General features: G+C 31.0%; 1 long non-coding RNA gene across 2 annotated transcripts in view; it reads left to right on the top strand.

The window, feature by feature from the left end:
• Window positions 1-17,500, top strand: part of LOC137623688 (uncharacterized) — a 272,087-nt gene that overhangs the window by 126,402 nt on the left and 128,185 nt on the right. The window lies entirely within an intron of this gene.

Raw genomic sequence — 17,500 nt, 5'->3', positions numbered from 1 at the left:
CTTTGATGAATCTTTCATGAATAGCTTGTTCTTTCTGTTGCTTTTTTAATCTTAAGACGATTCCTGAATAGTAACTAGTTTTGACGGCTGAGAATTTGTAGCCTATCATTTCAATTTTCATCCAAAGCTTTAGTAATATATTTTTGTTTATAATTTTGTCTCTCTGAAGACTCCATCTTTTGTAATATATTTTTTATTTATAATTGTCTTTTTGAAGACTCCTCTTTTTTATTATATTTCTATTTATAATTGTGTTTTTGAAAACTCCATTTTTTAGTAATATATTTTTACTTAAGATTGTCTTTCTGAAGACTCCATTTTTAATATATTTTTATTTATAATTCTTTCTCAAGACTTGATTTTCTCTAAAGAAGTATCTTGATATTTCTTATAATAATGTCTCCTTCAAGACGTACTATCCTATGAAGTTCTATTTTCTTCCTGTACGTTAAAATATAATTAGGCTATCCGAAAACTGATTTTGTACTAAATACTATTTTATTGTGAAGCATTAAGTAAAGAAGCTTTTGTGCTGGTTATTTTTAACGTGTTATGTTAATATTTGAACTTTGTGTCAAGGAGTGTATCTATCAGGTGAATACTAGATAATCTTTACTGTGCTCTCGTGTGCAAAATCTGATGACATGGCCTCCTGATAACTTTATACAGCTCAACTTTATTAATAAAAATGACAAGAAGGTCAATGTAAAACTGCGTAAATTATTTGTAGGAATTGGTAAACCACATCATGAAAAACTTAGGGTAAAGTTGTTAAAGGCAAGATGAAAGAAATCCACAGAAATCGGATATATATTTTACCAGGATGTAGCATTTTGCCTGTTATTGGTATTCCCAATTTACTGATTATATTCATACGTAGGGCTAATTATGTATAACTATGTGTCATCAAATAGTGCGAAAAATAACTGCTGCTCAAATTTAGATTTTTTCCATTGGAAATTATCTTTTTTTTCGAATAAACTGTAGACTTTTAACCTTTTTTTTTCCAAGATAATATAACAGTAATCACTTTCAGTTGAAACCATTTTGTATTTGTATTTATGTAATTTAGGTTGTGGAAATTTATGATATATTTTTTAGTGAACGTTAAAATTTTCAGCCAAAAAGAGACTTGATGAAATAGTATAGTTTTTCAGAGTTAACTGCCTTTCTTTCAATGACTGTTCCTTAGAATGTAGCCTTTTTTCTTTATTTCTGTAATGAAGCTCACTATTGTCGTCATAGTGGCCGATTATTTAATAAATGTTTAGAGATTTTGTGAATAAATGTGAATAAACATATGTATTTATATCATGTATATATTTGTAGTTTGATATGGTCCAAAGCAGACCAAAAGTTACATGTAGTAGACGAAATTGGTTTTAATGTACTAGATTACTTATCGTCCTTGAAACATGTCATTTGTGCGACACGAATTTTAGCAATTGAAGGTTTTGACTTCTCTCTGGTTGATCCTCACGAATTTTGGAAATAAATTCTGCTTGATTTGATGATGTTTTTCGTTGTGATCATCTTCATTCTTATGCATTTTCCCAATTCATATGTCATTTTTATGGCCTTACGGTATTAGAAGAACCTTATATATTGCTTAGTTTTGACACTAAAAATGCAGATTGTCAGCTCTTAAATTATGGCTTGTCTCAACGTATTAAGACATAAATGAACAGTAAAATAGGATAAATTATCTGTATTTGTACAGTGACTATTTTTCACGAATGTTCATTATTTGAGTTTTATTAATGTTCTTGTGGTATATTTTTTTCATTAAAGCTATACAAATTCTTATTAGATTCTCATTTTTGTCTTTCAGTTTCTCTATATTATCACCAAAATTTGTCAAAATTTTGTTTTTGATTATCCTTATTTTTCAATGATCATGAATCTTTATAGTTTTATTTTTAAATTACAATCTTTTTCTTCATGTTAATTTTCATGACAGTGTATTGTGATTTTTTTTCCAAATTTCTTTAGATTTTCATTAGTGTTGAGAATTTTAATAATATTCCTACTTCTGTATTAGGATTTTCTCATAGGGTTTGCAAAGTTTTATCTATTATTTAATTTCGTTATGCGACAGTACTACTTAATGTAATTACTTTTACAATGTGTATTGATTTTTTATTATTATTGGCTAGGGTGGTAGGCTATTCAGTTATTTTGAACTTCTTGATATGTTCTCCATTTTCGTATGTCATTTTTTTTTTTCATTCATTTTGTGACATTCCTATTACATAATTTGGGAGACAGTCTTTGTCTTTGTATTCAAACTGTAGATAATACTTAATTAGTTTTAAAATCCTTCCTATGATCTATTCTTAAGGTAAATTATTCGAGTTATATGAAAAAATGATTTTCCTATTCTTAATGCATCATTTTATATTTTATATCGAAATTTTCTGATTTTCTTATCACTCTTGAAGTATCAGATACATAAATCGTAGTTCTAATCATACTTGCTGTTACTAAACAGTATTTTGAACTTTTGAGTAAAGTACTGTTCTATTCTAATATTTTTAGCCGGCTTTTTTTCACAACCTCTGACTTTCTCCATTTTACTGAACTATTCTGTTTTTCTTAATTTCGCAGGGCTTCTCTGACTTTCTTGAGTTTGCCATACTTCTGTGTCTGTCTTAAGTATACAGAACCTCATGTTTTTTTTTTTTTTCATTTTATTGGTTCTCTCGTCTTTCTTAATTTTAACGGACTTCTCTGTCTTTCTTAACTTTATTGTATTCTCTCCTCTTAATCAATTTTAACGGAGTTATCTGTTTTTCTTAATTTTATTGGATTCTGTTGTCTTTCTTAATTCTACCGGACCTCGGTCTTCTTTAAGTATAATGAATTTACTGTCTTAACTAATTTTACTGAATTATCGTGACTCTTGGTTTTGATAGATACTCCCGACTTCCTTAATTTGAATGGATTCTCTATCATAATTTTACTGGAGTTTGTGTTATTTTTGTATGCTCACTGCAGTACTTTAATGGTCATAATGCTTTCTCTTACTTTCGTCATAGTGCTCCCTCTTTCCTTTCTAATTTGACCCACTGTGAACTGCCCTGCATCCTGTCGCAGTAAAATCAAATTTTGTTTTTTATATTTTAATTTTTTGTGCTATTATAATACTTTGAATTTTGTTTAGTCTCAAATGAAGAAATACAATGGAGTTGAAATATCTCTGGGATTTGTCCAGGTTATCGGTTTCTTTCCTTCTGGGATAAAACTGAAGACACTTTTGTTTCCCCTGCTAAGAAAAACTTCCGTCTTTCGTTTGCTGTTTCGTTTCCTGTTACGACGGTTAGATTGCGTGTGAAAACTAATGAGAGGAATTTTACATTCTTTCTGAGATTTGGTGTCTACTTGAGCAAAATTAATATGTCGTTATACTTATAAGTTTAGGCACGGTTCTTTTGCGTTTTTTTTTTCTATTTACATTTATGCATTTTATTGTTATTGTCTATTTTTCACTTATTCATATATGAACACTATGTGAAAGCTTGCTTAATAAGATGAGGGGCTATTTAGATTTTTCAAAAGGAAATTTTATATATTAAAAAAAATTAACAGCTAAATTAATCATAAATTATATTAAGAAAAAATTAACAGCTAAATTAATCATAAATTAAAAGTTTCCTAATCATCATGTCTAAACAATCCTATTGGAATCAACTATTCTTAACTTTTTAAATGCATTTTTTTTTTCATATTAATTTTGGCTTCCATTTTCAAGTTTTTATGTTAATTGAATTTTATTTGAATTTTAAACTTGCAGTTTTGAAAATAGCGTTGGCTGATAGCTAATGACCGTAGTTACTTACATTAGTGTTTTTGTTAAGACATTTATAACTTGCTATATACGGAGGACAGTTAGAAGTTTGTTGTAAACACTGTAGGCTACTTAAATGTCAAGGGTGTTTTAGCCTTTGAGTAGTTTCAAGTGACTTTGCATGTGATGGACCTGGGGCTGGAATGAAAATAAACAATGGTTCAACTCTGTGCTATACAATAGTGGTCACGAAAGAAGGAAACGTAAAATGCATTTTAGCTGACAAAGTCTGGAGGGTAGATATCTCATTTGATCATTTCTCCCGTTGGGAAAGACCCTACAATTTTCTCACTGATGATTGTTAGTTATACATTTTATGACCATAATTATTGTACCTTACCAAAAAGAAATATTAACAAATATAAACCAGGTGAAGATTGTATGGAGGAAGTTATTATCAATGATTTCGAAATAGCATATGAACGGAGATACAAGCACACTGAAGGGGGTTGATATGTAGGACTCGAAGGAGAAAAGTCTCTTGCAAGTAAGCAATACCCATAAGAAGCTTGAGATTAGTGAAGATAATGATGCAAGAATATAAATGGTGTATTAAAGGAAATGAGAGAACGTTTTGGAAATTAACATAATATGGTTTGCGAAGTATAGATGATAATGCTGTAAAATTCTTTATGTACGTAAGAATACCAGGAACGTATTTTTTAAGTGTTTATTCTGGCATTTAGAGAGGCAAGAGGCTCTAGGAGTTAGATATGAAATAGATATATGTCTACCAGAAATTCTCATTTGCATTGGATACTGAACAATAGATGTTTTAGTTTTCATTGAGACTTGAACTGGTAGATTATGAATGAGGAAAGGAAGTTGAACAATACAAGACAGGTAGAAGACCCAGTTTGCTAAGATAATTCCGGCTGCTTTTATAGAAGGTTATGTAAAGTTAGGTTTATTAACGCAATTATGAAATCTGCCTCCTTCATTGTTTCCCGAATTCTTCGACTATTCGCTTCTCAAAGGAGTGAGGTCGATTAGCAAACTTTTCTTGCTAGGTATAGCTTCTTAGGTCATCCATGGACGTCTCACTTTGTACACAGTAATAATTTAAATCACTATACCATAGTACTCATTGAATGTAGTTTCTTTTTAGGTAGTTGATATTGAACAAGTTTTTTCAGAGCCTTTTCTTTTATTAACTTTGCTGTGTGAAATAGAATGGGTCCTGTAGGCTTTAGCACCATTCCTCATGTAATCTTAGCTTTCGGGGTAGCCATGTTTACTGTATGTTCATGGAAGAAGGTCTCGTGCTGTCAGAACACTAACTGAATCTAGTAATATAAAGTCAAATCACCCAGCATTTTAGATTACTGTATTCTTGAAAGCTAGAGAGATGTTTCTAGTTACGGGGGATATTAGCACTAGTAAAATTGTTGCCCTTTAGTCTGTATACTGCTTACGTTCGACAGAATTTGAATTTTGGATAAATGACCTCTGTATTGTGAATAAGTAGTAGAGACACTCGAAAAGTTAGATTTGAAATGAGTTGCACTACTTTCCATGATTTTCATTGTTAATTTGTTTATTTTCCTATGATTTCTACGGGGAACAGGCCGAAAGATACCAAGAGAATGGATGCTTCACTCATGTTTATGTTGGAAAAGATATTCAGAATTTGCAAATACATCTTTACTCTTATTGCTTTCGAAAGGAGTCTGTGCCCAAGTGCTTAGGCGAAGAGCAATGGGAATTTTAATTATAGGAAGTCTTTATTATATGCATATAGGAAAGATAGATTTAATCAGATTTTGTGCAAAAATCATCTTTCTCAGGGAGACTTTCACGTTTGCTTAGTGAAAAATTTAGATGAATTCAGTTTAATGTTTTGAGAGTACACCATAATAATTGAAATTTGTATAAATAAGAGCAAATTATGTCCTTTTTTTTAAACGTCCGTTACGCTTCTCAAATATAGAAATATTATTTATGGTAAATGAGGAGATAAGTTACCCCCTCATGATTTGTTTTATTTAAAAAAAAAAAAACTGTTAAATAACTTTTAACATTCGATTGCCTCCGTAAAATTAACTTGCAAATTAAATATTAAGAGATACGTACCGGTAAGTTTTAAAACGACCAGACTTCAAAATTGTATGATTATCAACACCAGTGTCTTAACTCCCTTTATAGGATATTAATCCAAGATGATCTTCACTAACTCATTCCGGAAGGTCATGATAACTTTTATGAAGTAATCTGAGCAAAATATTTGTAAACTGTTTAGCCCTCCATCTTTATTCAGTAGCTTTTGGAATTCTATCATTGGTACAGTATATTAACCCAGATCCATATAATGTGAGCTGACTTTCTTTAATGTTGAATTATGATATTTAAACCATATAGCTTGAACAATCTAATTTATTATACGACTTTAATATCCACAAAGTTGAAGTTGCTATTCTATACCCATGGTACCCGGCCTCTCCCTCTTCCAACACACCACATATACTACGATTGGCTTTCCCCATTTTGTGGAACTGTCGTAAATAAAAAAAAAATAAGTGTAAAACAGAAGTAAAATTTAATATAATAAGTCATACTGATTTAAAACAACTATGTATAATTCAATTAATCATTAAAGTCATTAGTATTGCCTCTCGCCCTACTAAAATAGATTTTCTTTAGCCATCCAAGTACCCATGGAAACGTCTCGAACCTTGCTGCTTCAGAAAATGTTTGGTATGAATATCTTACGAATGGAGGGCTGTAGGTCTAAGCTTTTGACAATTATCTGGCACCATTTGAAGACTACTGGTCATAAAGCAGAGGGTAAGGCTGGTAATAAGGAGAAAGGTTTGGAAGGTTTACCTCCCTAGTCGTATTTAAGTCGTATGGCTTAGCTATGTTGTTACTGTTTGTTCGATTGATTTTAATTTAAGTTGGCCATGTAAGTTTTAATAGTTATATCAATGCATAAAGCCATTATATTTTATATTTATCTTTGCTTTTATTGTTGCAGTTGTATATAAAGTTATTTAGGAGGTGTTTTTTTCAGTCAGTTTTGTTTGTTTTCGCAAACTATCCGTTATTGTGTTCAAGGTAATATCGTATGTAGCTTTCAAATTTTGCAACTTGCATAAGACACGCCAAAACAACGAGAATATTGGGGAACTTGAAGGCGAATTTCGAGTCCTTTTGTTGAATAATTAGATATATCAAATCACATAAGTGTTTTGTTGTTTAAAAAGTTTGATATATTAATAAAAATCCTTCTCAGAACTTTCATGTATATACAGTGCAGTATGTCAACATAACGGCTCTTTCCATATCTAAGTTAATATTTTTAGTTTTCTTTCTTGAGCCAATAAACGAAAGCATTTAGAAAGGTTTCCTTCTCTTAAACATAAATTATATTTAGTTGTGGTATATATATATATATATATATATATATATATATATATATATATATATATATATATATATATATATATATATATATATATATATGTGTGTGTGTGTGTGTGTGTGTGTGTGTGTATGTGTGTGTGTGTGCTTGTTAGATGATTTTGTAATTATTTTACATAATTCTGCAATTCTGTAAATAATTATATTAACATTTTGGCTATTTTTACTGATAGTTATATTTATTATGCTAACTTACTTAGAATTTTTAGTACAATGGCACTACTTTCATCTTTGAAAATAACTTGCACCAAAAAGCAAATTATATATGATAGTGCGTATACCGTGACTGTGATTCGAACGTATGGCTATAGATCAAAATACAGATTTCGAAAGCTGGCTTGTCCGTTTACCTGTCAAGATAGATATACTGTAAGCTTTTTTTAACTATGCTTTACATTACGAAGTATTTATGGTGTAGTGTTTGGAAACATAAGAATCACTAGTCAGAAGGATAAAAGTATCATTAAGAGACAAGTTATTATTATTATTATTATTATTATTATTAGCCAAGCTGCAACCCTAGTTGGAAAAGCAAAATGCTATAAGCCCAAGGGCTCCAATAGGGAAATATAGCCCAGTGAGGAAAGGAAATAAGGAAATAAATAAATGATGAGAATAAATTAACAATAAATCATTCTAAAAACAGTAACAACGTCAAAACAGATATGTACTATATAAACTATAAAAAGACTCATGTCAGCCTGGTCAACACAAAAATAAGTGTTACAGAGTTATCAATCTGTAGTCATGGTGGTGATGGATTGATTTTGATTGTATGTAAAAAAAAAACTTTAAATCTATAGTCTATTTTAATATCATGATCCAAATGCATGAATTCGAATCCTTTTCTGAGTGGATGCACTTATTTTATATATGATTACTCTCAAGGCAGAGGAAATACGATATCAAGTAGTACTTGAAGGTAATATTTGCTAATATGTAAGTCACGAGTGTCCGTTACAAGACCTAACATGTACTGTTTATTTATATACATTTTTTTTTCATGGCAGTAAATAGGTACTTGATAATTAAACGAGTTTGTTGATTGAACCAAGCTTAAAATGCTCTAGAGATACCTCCTTGCAAATTAGCTTCATGAATTTCGGCACACATCACTTTAAGCCAAGGAGACTTTAATTAGCAATATCGTAATGTAGGTAATATCACGGTGGCAAAAGAATGAAATAAGCATTATATTCTTATTATAGGAATAACTATCATTGCATATGGTTTTATGTTGAGGAAAACCATTCATAAATTGAAAGGAGATGAGTGAAACTTAAATAAATGGCAGTAGCTAAGGTTTGCCTCGTCTTTGTTGTAGTGATATAACCCCACTTTTTTTCTCTCTCCCTCTCTCTCCATTGCATGGATATTTTTTTTCCAGCTGTTTAAGTGTCTGCATAACTAGATATGACAAACGGATTAGACTTTCTGATGTGCATTCAAGTTTTCATCAACACTCATTGTGTAGGTATTTTGGCCTGCTTTGAATTATGATGAAAGGCAGGCTATCGCAATAACAAATTACGAAATTATTAGTTCATCCTCCATGTCAGTCAACGTACTACGTTGGAAATAACATTAGAGGTAAAATGAATGGCTAATTGGCTTACAATATTAGATTCTTCATGGATATTCTGTCGAAAAATCATGGATGATAAATGTGCATTTTTTTCAAAATGAGTAGTTTAGGTAAAAAAAAAAAATACATGTTATGTAATATTTTGTCATTTGAAATTACGTGTCATAAAATACAAATATGCTACTGCAATAGTTGCAACTAGCAAAATAATTGATTTTTATGAATACTATTAATACTAGTACCGGAAATATATATATATATATATATATATATATATATATATATATATATATATATATATACTGTATATATATGTGTATGTATATATATGTGTGTGTATATATATGTGTGTATATATATATATATATATATATATATATATATATATATATATATATATATATATATATATATATATATATATGATGTCTTTTTAGACTGTTACATGTAAATTCTTATTTTTTCATTATATTTTGGGCGTACTCAATTTGATTTCATATATTTCTTAGTATGGGAAAGAGGAGTAGTTCTGTTTGCATACATCTTCTTTATCCGTTTGACGTCTTAGTATTTGCTTGACCTTGGGGCCTTGAAAAGTTAACTTGTTCGATAAAGTTTTTCGTAATTTGTGCTTTCGATGTACATATATGCTCATCTTTTAACTCTAATGAAGTTGAGTGTAGAATTATAAATTTGTAATGAATATTATATATGTATATATATATATATATATATATATATATATATATATATATATATGTATATAATGTGTGTGTGTAATGCATGTTTGTATGTATATAAAATAACGTATTCAATGTTTCAGTATGTTACATAATATTCGTTTTTTATTAGAATAATACTCATCCCATTTTTGTGATTTAAAGATAAAAAATTTATTGTAATAATATTTTTATTTATTATATACGTCATTGTAAGGTCCCGTAGAATAGAGTGCCCACATACATTTTTAAAAAATGTAAAATACGAAACGTTCTGTCTGTTATGTCTGATGGGAAGAAGTTATATAACATTTTATTGATTTTATTTAGATTTATCAATATTTCTCTTCCTTTCACATTAAGCAGATGAAGACCATCCGTTTCCTGTGGCCTTGTATTTATTGCATAGCCTATTTTAGTGCATATATCGGCCCTCTTGCTTTTTTATATTTCTTAATAAATGGTAAACCATCTACTAATTTATACGTGGCCCTGTATAGCAGATGGCCTCATATACATGTCCCTGGATGGTCATAACTCAAGTGGGAGCGTGGTTTTGATGATCTCGACGTGTGCATACTGTACATCCTTAACGTCGTGCTTTCTCTTGTATTTTCCCAACATTTCAGCTCTTCTTTCAGTTACTTGTTTAAAAATGATTTCTCTCTCTCTCTCTCTCTCTCTCTCTCTCTCTCTCTCTCTCTCTCTCTCTCTCTCTCTCTCTGTGAGAATCAAGTATTTTTTACTTAGGCACCCACATCCACACACATGTATATATATATATATATATATATATATATATATATATATATATATATATATATATATATACATATATATATATGTGTGTGTGTGTATCTATGTATGTATGTCATTTACCTTTTCCTATTAAGGATTTGTGTGTGTGTATCGTTCAACTGAAACGTTCATATGTGATTGATCTTTTACAAGAAGTAGACATAATTTAAAAAAAAGACTATATATATATATATATATATATATATATATATATATGCATAAGCTTATAGTTATATTGCTTCCCCCATTTGTTGCTGGGTCACAACATTGATTCCTCTGCGATCGGCAAACACCGTGCCGTGTCGCGAAGGTTGGCAAAGAGGGTTGTTTTGGTGTGAAACCGTGGCTCAGTCGTTGCTCTGGTCTGGGAAGGGGGTTCAGGGAGCGGGAGGGTCCATTAAAAGCGGACAAGTTAAGAAATTCAAAATGGAAAGTCTTACAAGAGGTGCGAGCGAGCAGTTGAGCCACCCTCCTCCCCCCCTTAATGTACACGAGATGGAGTCTACCTTGAGACGTCAACCGTCGTTTCTTGAAGAAGAGAGAGAGAGAGAGAGAGAGAGAGAGAGAGAGAGAGAGAGAGAGAGAGAGAGAGAGAGAGAGAGAACGAAAGGGGACTTTGCCACCTCTACTTCCCCCCATCTCCCCCACCTAGTCTTGGAGACGAAAATTGTTTTTTTATTGGTGGGAAGATACCATGAAGTAGTCTCCCCATCCTTTGATTGGCCCGGGCATTTTCGGTGGTTGAAGATGACTGGGTATTTAGTAGTTCAAATGCCATGTTTTCAAGGCTTCAATCCCCTTCATCTTAAACACACACACATATGTGTGTGTATATATATATATATATATATATATATACATATATATATATATATATATATATATATATATATATATATATATGTGTGTGTGTGTGTGTGTGAGAGAGAGTGTGTGTGTAACGATGTTTGCGGTTTGAAATAAAACTTTATTTGCTATTTATTATTATTTTAGAAGTATTTTTTTTATCAATTGTTCTTTTATTAGTATTGATGTTTCCAATTGTAAGTACTTTGTAATAACATATTCTTGATCTTAGTTTTGTGAGAAATGTGTAATTTTGAATTATGCAAGGAAGGGGAAAGAAGTAGATGCCATTTTGGCTTGAAATAAAGAGAAGATTTGGAAATTTTATTAAATTAGGAAACAAATATTACTTCAGTGCATGTTATTGTAAACGTTAGATATAACTGATAATTATGAACATTTTGAAACACCGCGTCATTCTAGGATCGAACAAAATGGAGGACAGTGACCTCGGGGTGCTATTTTCGTCGGTGTAGTATACTTTTTTCTACGAACTTTTCACTCTCCCATCTTGCCTTTACAGTACGTCTTTATTTACTTGTTCTACGCTTTTCTTTAAAGAAATAGTTTAATAGGCTGTCGTTGTTACTTTGACGAGGAATATCGCATCTGGGGTACTTTATGATCAAGTGACGACGGCATGCCATTATTAGAGAGCAACCCCCCGGCTGATAGTTGCGCTCATAGCTAGCGCGTCGGGTCTGTCCGTTGCTAACCTCCTTTTAGTTCATCATTCTTGTGACGAATTGGGCCTTTGGTAGGCAAGATTTTTGGCGTTATTGTTAGGACCATTATCTATCCAAATGATTAATTAAATCAAAGCATTTGATTTCATCGTATATCTCCGCTGGTCATAGTCCATCTCCGCTACTTATTTTCCCGTTCCCTCGTGCACCGAGAGGCGGCTTGCCCCCTCTCTCCCCCCTTTGTCTCTCGGAGCCTCATCCTAAGCACCCGATTCCCCAAGTCGTGGTACCTCGCTTTCTTGATCCCCCTGGGTCTTCTTTCTGTTTGGCAGTGTTTAAGCCGTCTGGGGACCACCGTTGTTTTCAAGATAGATATTTTCCCTAGGGATGTTTGTTCATTTTGGCTGGTAATGATTATAAGGCTATAAGTATGCTTAAGGTCTTGGTGGAGACATTGATGGGCAATTACGCCATCCATAAAAAAAGAAAGATTCAAATCAATACACAGCTTAATTGATAAATAGGAATTATATGATACATTCGTGAAATGAAATTAATTAGTAATGACGTCAGTATTCAAGTCTTAATACGTATATCTATACTATATGTATGTATGTATATACAATATATATATATATATATATATATATATATATATATATATATATATATATATATATATATATATATATTAAATATTTTTTTCTCTCTCTCTCTCTCTCTCTCTCTCTCTCTCTCTCTCTCTCTCTCTCTCTCTCTCTCTCTCTCTCTGTATGTATGTATAAATTATATATATATATATATTTATATATATATATATATATATATATATATATATATATATATATATATATATGTGTGTGTGTGTGTGTGTGTGTGTGTCACATGTAATTACCAGTTTTTGCATAGCCACGAGAAATTTGTTATGCTCATTTGGTTTGTTCATAATGTAAAGATCCTTCGAAATTCCTTCTCAAAATTGTTATTGAAATTATTTCCTGTTCCCCTTGTACTCTGAAGAATGAGGAAATGAATTGCATGCATGGGAAGAGGACGGTTATAATTTAGTTATTGTCTTTGATTTCTTCCCAGACCTTTTTGTCACTAACCGCAAATAGGATAAAACATGGCATTCCTTATTGGTCATATTGTGGAGATGCAGACAAAGAAGAAGACGATGGCATTCTTTATTGCCAGGTAGCTTGGCTCTTTAGGGATAAATGTTGCCTCAGGTTTATTTCCTTCCTGAATAGTCTTTTTAAGTGATGGAGCTCATGTAAATAGCATTGATTATTGGGTAAGCCTTATTTAGTTATTTTAATATTTTTCTTGATTTTTTCTATTCTGTGGAAGCTTCCTTTACGATATGGTGACCTTTTAAACCTCTTTCTCGTAATAATGAAAACAAATAATAATAACAATATGGATCGAGTGAAATTAATTTTACATTCTCAAGTGTAATAATCATTATGTGGCTGTAAGCCAATGAACGAAATATATTTGGAGATCGTGTTGATAAAATCAACACTTGTTTGACCTGGTTAGCAGAGGTGTTGCACTAAACTTGAAGGTCAATTTTCATAATATTGTTTCAGTCAGTGCAGTTGGCTTTCTACAAACAATAATGACCTCGTAAAGGGTCAGGTTTCTATTCTAAAAATAAACAAAGATTTATTTGCATCTGTTACTCATCATTGTAACTTCAAATCTTGAGGATCTGTTTTCATACTATTTTTGTTAATAGGTCGTTAAGCTCATGTACAAGTGATAGTTATCTTTGAAGGTGCTGTTGCTTCCATATATAGCTCAATTCATTTATTCGCATGTGTCCTCTTGTTTAGTCTTCAGCAGCTGATTCTCATATTAGATTGCTGGACAAAAACTTAAGGTCTGTTAAATTCTGTATCCTTGGTCTTTGTATCAATTTCGAGCTCTGTGGTCCAATTAGGGCCATATGCCAGCTGTATAAAATTTTCCTCAATTCTGATCATCCTTTGCATTCACATCTAACCAAACTAAACTACTGCCAAGTAGTAATACGAAAAGATGTATAGTTATTCATAACAGTATTTTGTAGGTTTTGTTTATGTTGTGACCTAATTTAGTATTGGAATGATATTCCTAATGTTGTAGTGAAATCAACGGAACTCCAATGCAAATATTTTTTTTTCTGCTTGAGTTCTTTTTTATAGTAATTCTTTACTTTCAAATTTCATGTTTCGTGCTTGACTGTTTTCTCTGCTGTGGCTCTTAACCTTTCAGCAATCTGCTTCTCCAACTATGGTTGTAACAGGGTTTATAAATCATGATGATAAAATCGTAATTTTAGACTCATTAATAATTTGTTTTGAATGCATGAGAGGTAATGAAATTTTATTATTTACCTTCTCATATTAGAATTAGAATTTGTATTCCTATACGAAACAGTATTTCTGGTTTGGGATATTTCTATTTCATAAATGATACTCGTTGTTTTAAGGGATGTTTCTCTTGATGCCCTGCCTTGTTAAAGTGTAGGCTAAATTATAAATGTGTTTAATTTGCGTTTTTTATTTCATATCTTCCTCTATTATGGCATTCTTTATTTTTGTACGTCTGTTTGTTTTTTATGGTTACTATTATATTATTGTTATTTAATATAATTTATTTCTCCTGAAGAGCCTTTATAGGTATAATAGCTTGCCTAGCAAAGTCCTTAATGTGTTCACCCTTCTTTTTTTTTTTTTTTTTTTTTTTTTTTTTTTTTTTTTTCTTTTTTTTTTTTTTTTTTTTTTTTTTTTTATAAAATTGCTGCTAACATTAATGAATATTGAACTAATAAGTTCATACTTCGTAAGTAATTCCAAGTAAACCTAATTTGGAATCCATTTTAAATGCCTTTAAAAATGAGTGAAATCAATGCGATGCAGGAGTATTGTTTGTCGTGGGTTCTGTACCTACGACAATTTTTTTTCCCCTCCAAATTACGTGACGTTCCTTATCACATTGTTTTATAGTATAATATTCGCTTGTAGATTCAAGGCAAGTTTTGTATTTGAATTTTGTTACTGTTCCATGGTACTACGTAATGATAATTTTGATTAAACCCTGTTTTTATGCATTTTACATTATTACTAAAGGAATAGTTTCTTTTGTAGATATATGCTAGAACTGTGCAATTCTTGGTACTCTGGTTTTAGTTTTGGTTGTTAAATGCATTTATTTCGTACTTTTATTTTTATTTTGAATATTCTATGAATGATTTGATGATGCAGCTTGTATTTTGAATGTTGTGATATTTAATTTTAGTCTTTGGGGTTTCTAACATTCAATATTTGCTCAGTTTTCTTCGTGATTGTCTTAAATAAATCTAACCACTCGTTTACGAAGATATTATAATTTATTCACAGTGAAACGAACTTGGTGTTTTGAATGCCAAATGACAAAGTTCTATTGAGGGCAAAAATGAGGTTAACCAGATAGGAACGTTGATACCCAGGTGCGTGACTATTTCGTCTTCCCATTAACATTCTGATTCACTTTTTGATGTCAGTTTTGTATTAATAAGCTATAGGGTAATCTGATCTAGTTTAGGTTTACTCACGGTTTGTTGATTATGGTTTTTGTATATTTTATATGTACTATAATATATATATATATATATATATATATATATATATATATATATATATATATACAGTACATATATAATATACAGAATATATATATATATATATATATATATATATATATATATATATATATATATATATATATATATATGTATGTATGCGTATGTATGTATTCATTATTAAATATATTCATACGTTTATATAATGTTTGTGATATATATACATATGTATATATATATATATATTTATATATATGTGTGTGTGTGTGTGTGGTGTATGTATATACAGAGAGAGAGAGAGAGAGAGAGAGAGAGAGAGAGAGAGAGAGAGAGAGAGAGAGAGAGAGAGAGAGAGAGAGTTTAAGGTATGGTGGATTGGATTTTAGGAGATATTAAAACATTTATGATAGTGTCAAGAGTATGTTGTCAGGAGAATGACTGATTTAGTGTGAAAGTGGATCTGGGAAGTCAAATTGAATAACAATGTAGATGGGATGTGTGATAAGGAAATGAGTGGTGATTGGAATATTGAATGGCTAACCTTTTGAGGGGCTAATCTTTGAAGATGTTTGTCTGAATGGAAACAATAAAGGGAATTTGCAGATGCTTCTAAGAAGGTTTTGAATGTTGGTAAAGGAGAAACTAGAGAATAAACGCGAGTAAAATTATGGTAAGAAGGATAAAAGTAAACCAGAATGATGGCGCAAATTATGTTATGGATGGTTAAAGAATGGCGGAGGTTGATTCGTAAAAGCGTCTGGGAGAAATTTAATGGATGCTGACCAGATGAGATAAGAGGTAAGTAACAATAGATGAAAGGTAGCTGAATGCGTGCAAAAGGATAGGGAAAGACTCGAATTGTGCATTGAAATCAAGGTGGGAATGTACAAAGAGATTGTTGAACTAATTCTCGTCTGTGGTGTGAAGTTTGCTGTGAATAAAAAAAAAAAAAGGTTGAAGCCCTGAAGGTGGCCTGTTTGTAAAGTATATGTGATGTAAGAATTTATTGTGTGGATAAAGTAAAAGTGGTAAAAAGTTTAACATGAGTGAAAGGATGGATCATTGTGTTTTGAGGTTATGTCACTTGGAAAGAATGAACGACCTCTAGTTAGTATAAAAATTGTACGGGTGAAATAATTGTGAAAGAAAGGGGTTCGATGAGTTGTTCTTGAGCCTTCTCTGAAGCTGTATGAAGCAGCTAATGTTTTGAAAGTTCTACTGCTGGGGCTTCATCCTCAAGTCAGCACTTAAAGAATGAATGTGACAATGAATATTATGCTATGTTTTTTTGAGCCATCTCTTTTTAGGGGACATGGCTTTATGCTGAAAAACCCAAAAATTGTTGGTGTCTATGGGATACTTGTTTGTGGGAATATGCACGAGGCGATCTGCCACAATTAAAAAACAAAAAATGAGATGGACATAAGAGGCTCCGTTGTTTTAATTTTTGAAAACACATCTTAAATCGGTTCAAATTTGGCTTCCTTGAAATACTACTTTGGGCTGTGCTTGATTCTCTAATTCTGGAATCTTTCCGGTTTTGCCAATGTTCGAATGATACTGGTTTTGGAATGTAAATAATTTCTTTTTAGTTATTTTGTATTTTTTTTTTTTCAAATTAACCGTCAGAATCATTTTCATATTTTGTTAATTTTTTTTGTTAGAATCTGTATGATATTTTGATAATTTTATTGTCAGAATTTTTATTTTTTGTAGCTTTGTTACCGGGTTTTTGTAGGGTATTTAAGGATTTTGGTGCCAATATTTCTTGAAGCTCAAATCTTTATTTTTTCAATGGTTTAGGTGATGGAATACTTCTTTTTATATAATTTTCTCATTGATTTAGGTGTTGGATCATTTTATTTCCATATTTCATTATTATTTTTATGGTATATATATTTTCTAAATGAAAATAATTTTGGCCATGAATGTCTTTCGGTTCAAATTGAATTTTTTTCTGAGGATAATTTCAAATTCAATTTGGTTTAA

This window comes from Palaemon carinicauda, chromosome 30 (assembly GCF_036898095.1).
Source record: "Palaemon carinicauda isolate YSFRI2023 chromosome 30, ASM3689809v2, whole genome shotgun sequence".
Classification (NCBI taxonomy): Eukaryota; Metazoa; Arthropoda; class Malacostraca; order Decapoda; family Palaemonidae; genus Palaemon; species Palaemon carinicauda.
This window is presented reverse-complemented; position numbering and strand designations above follow the sequence as displayed.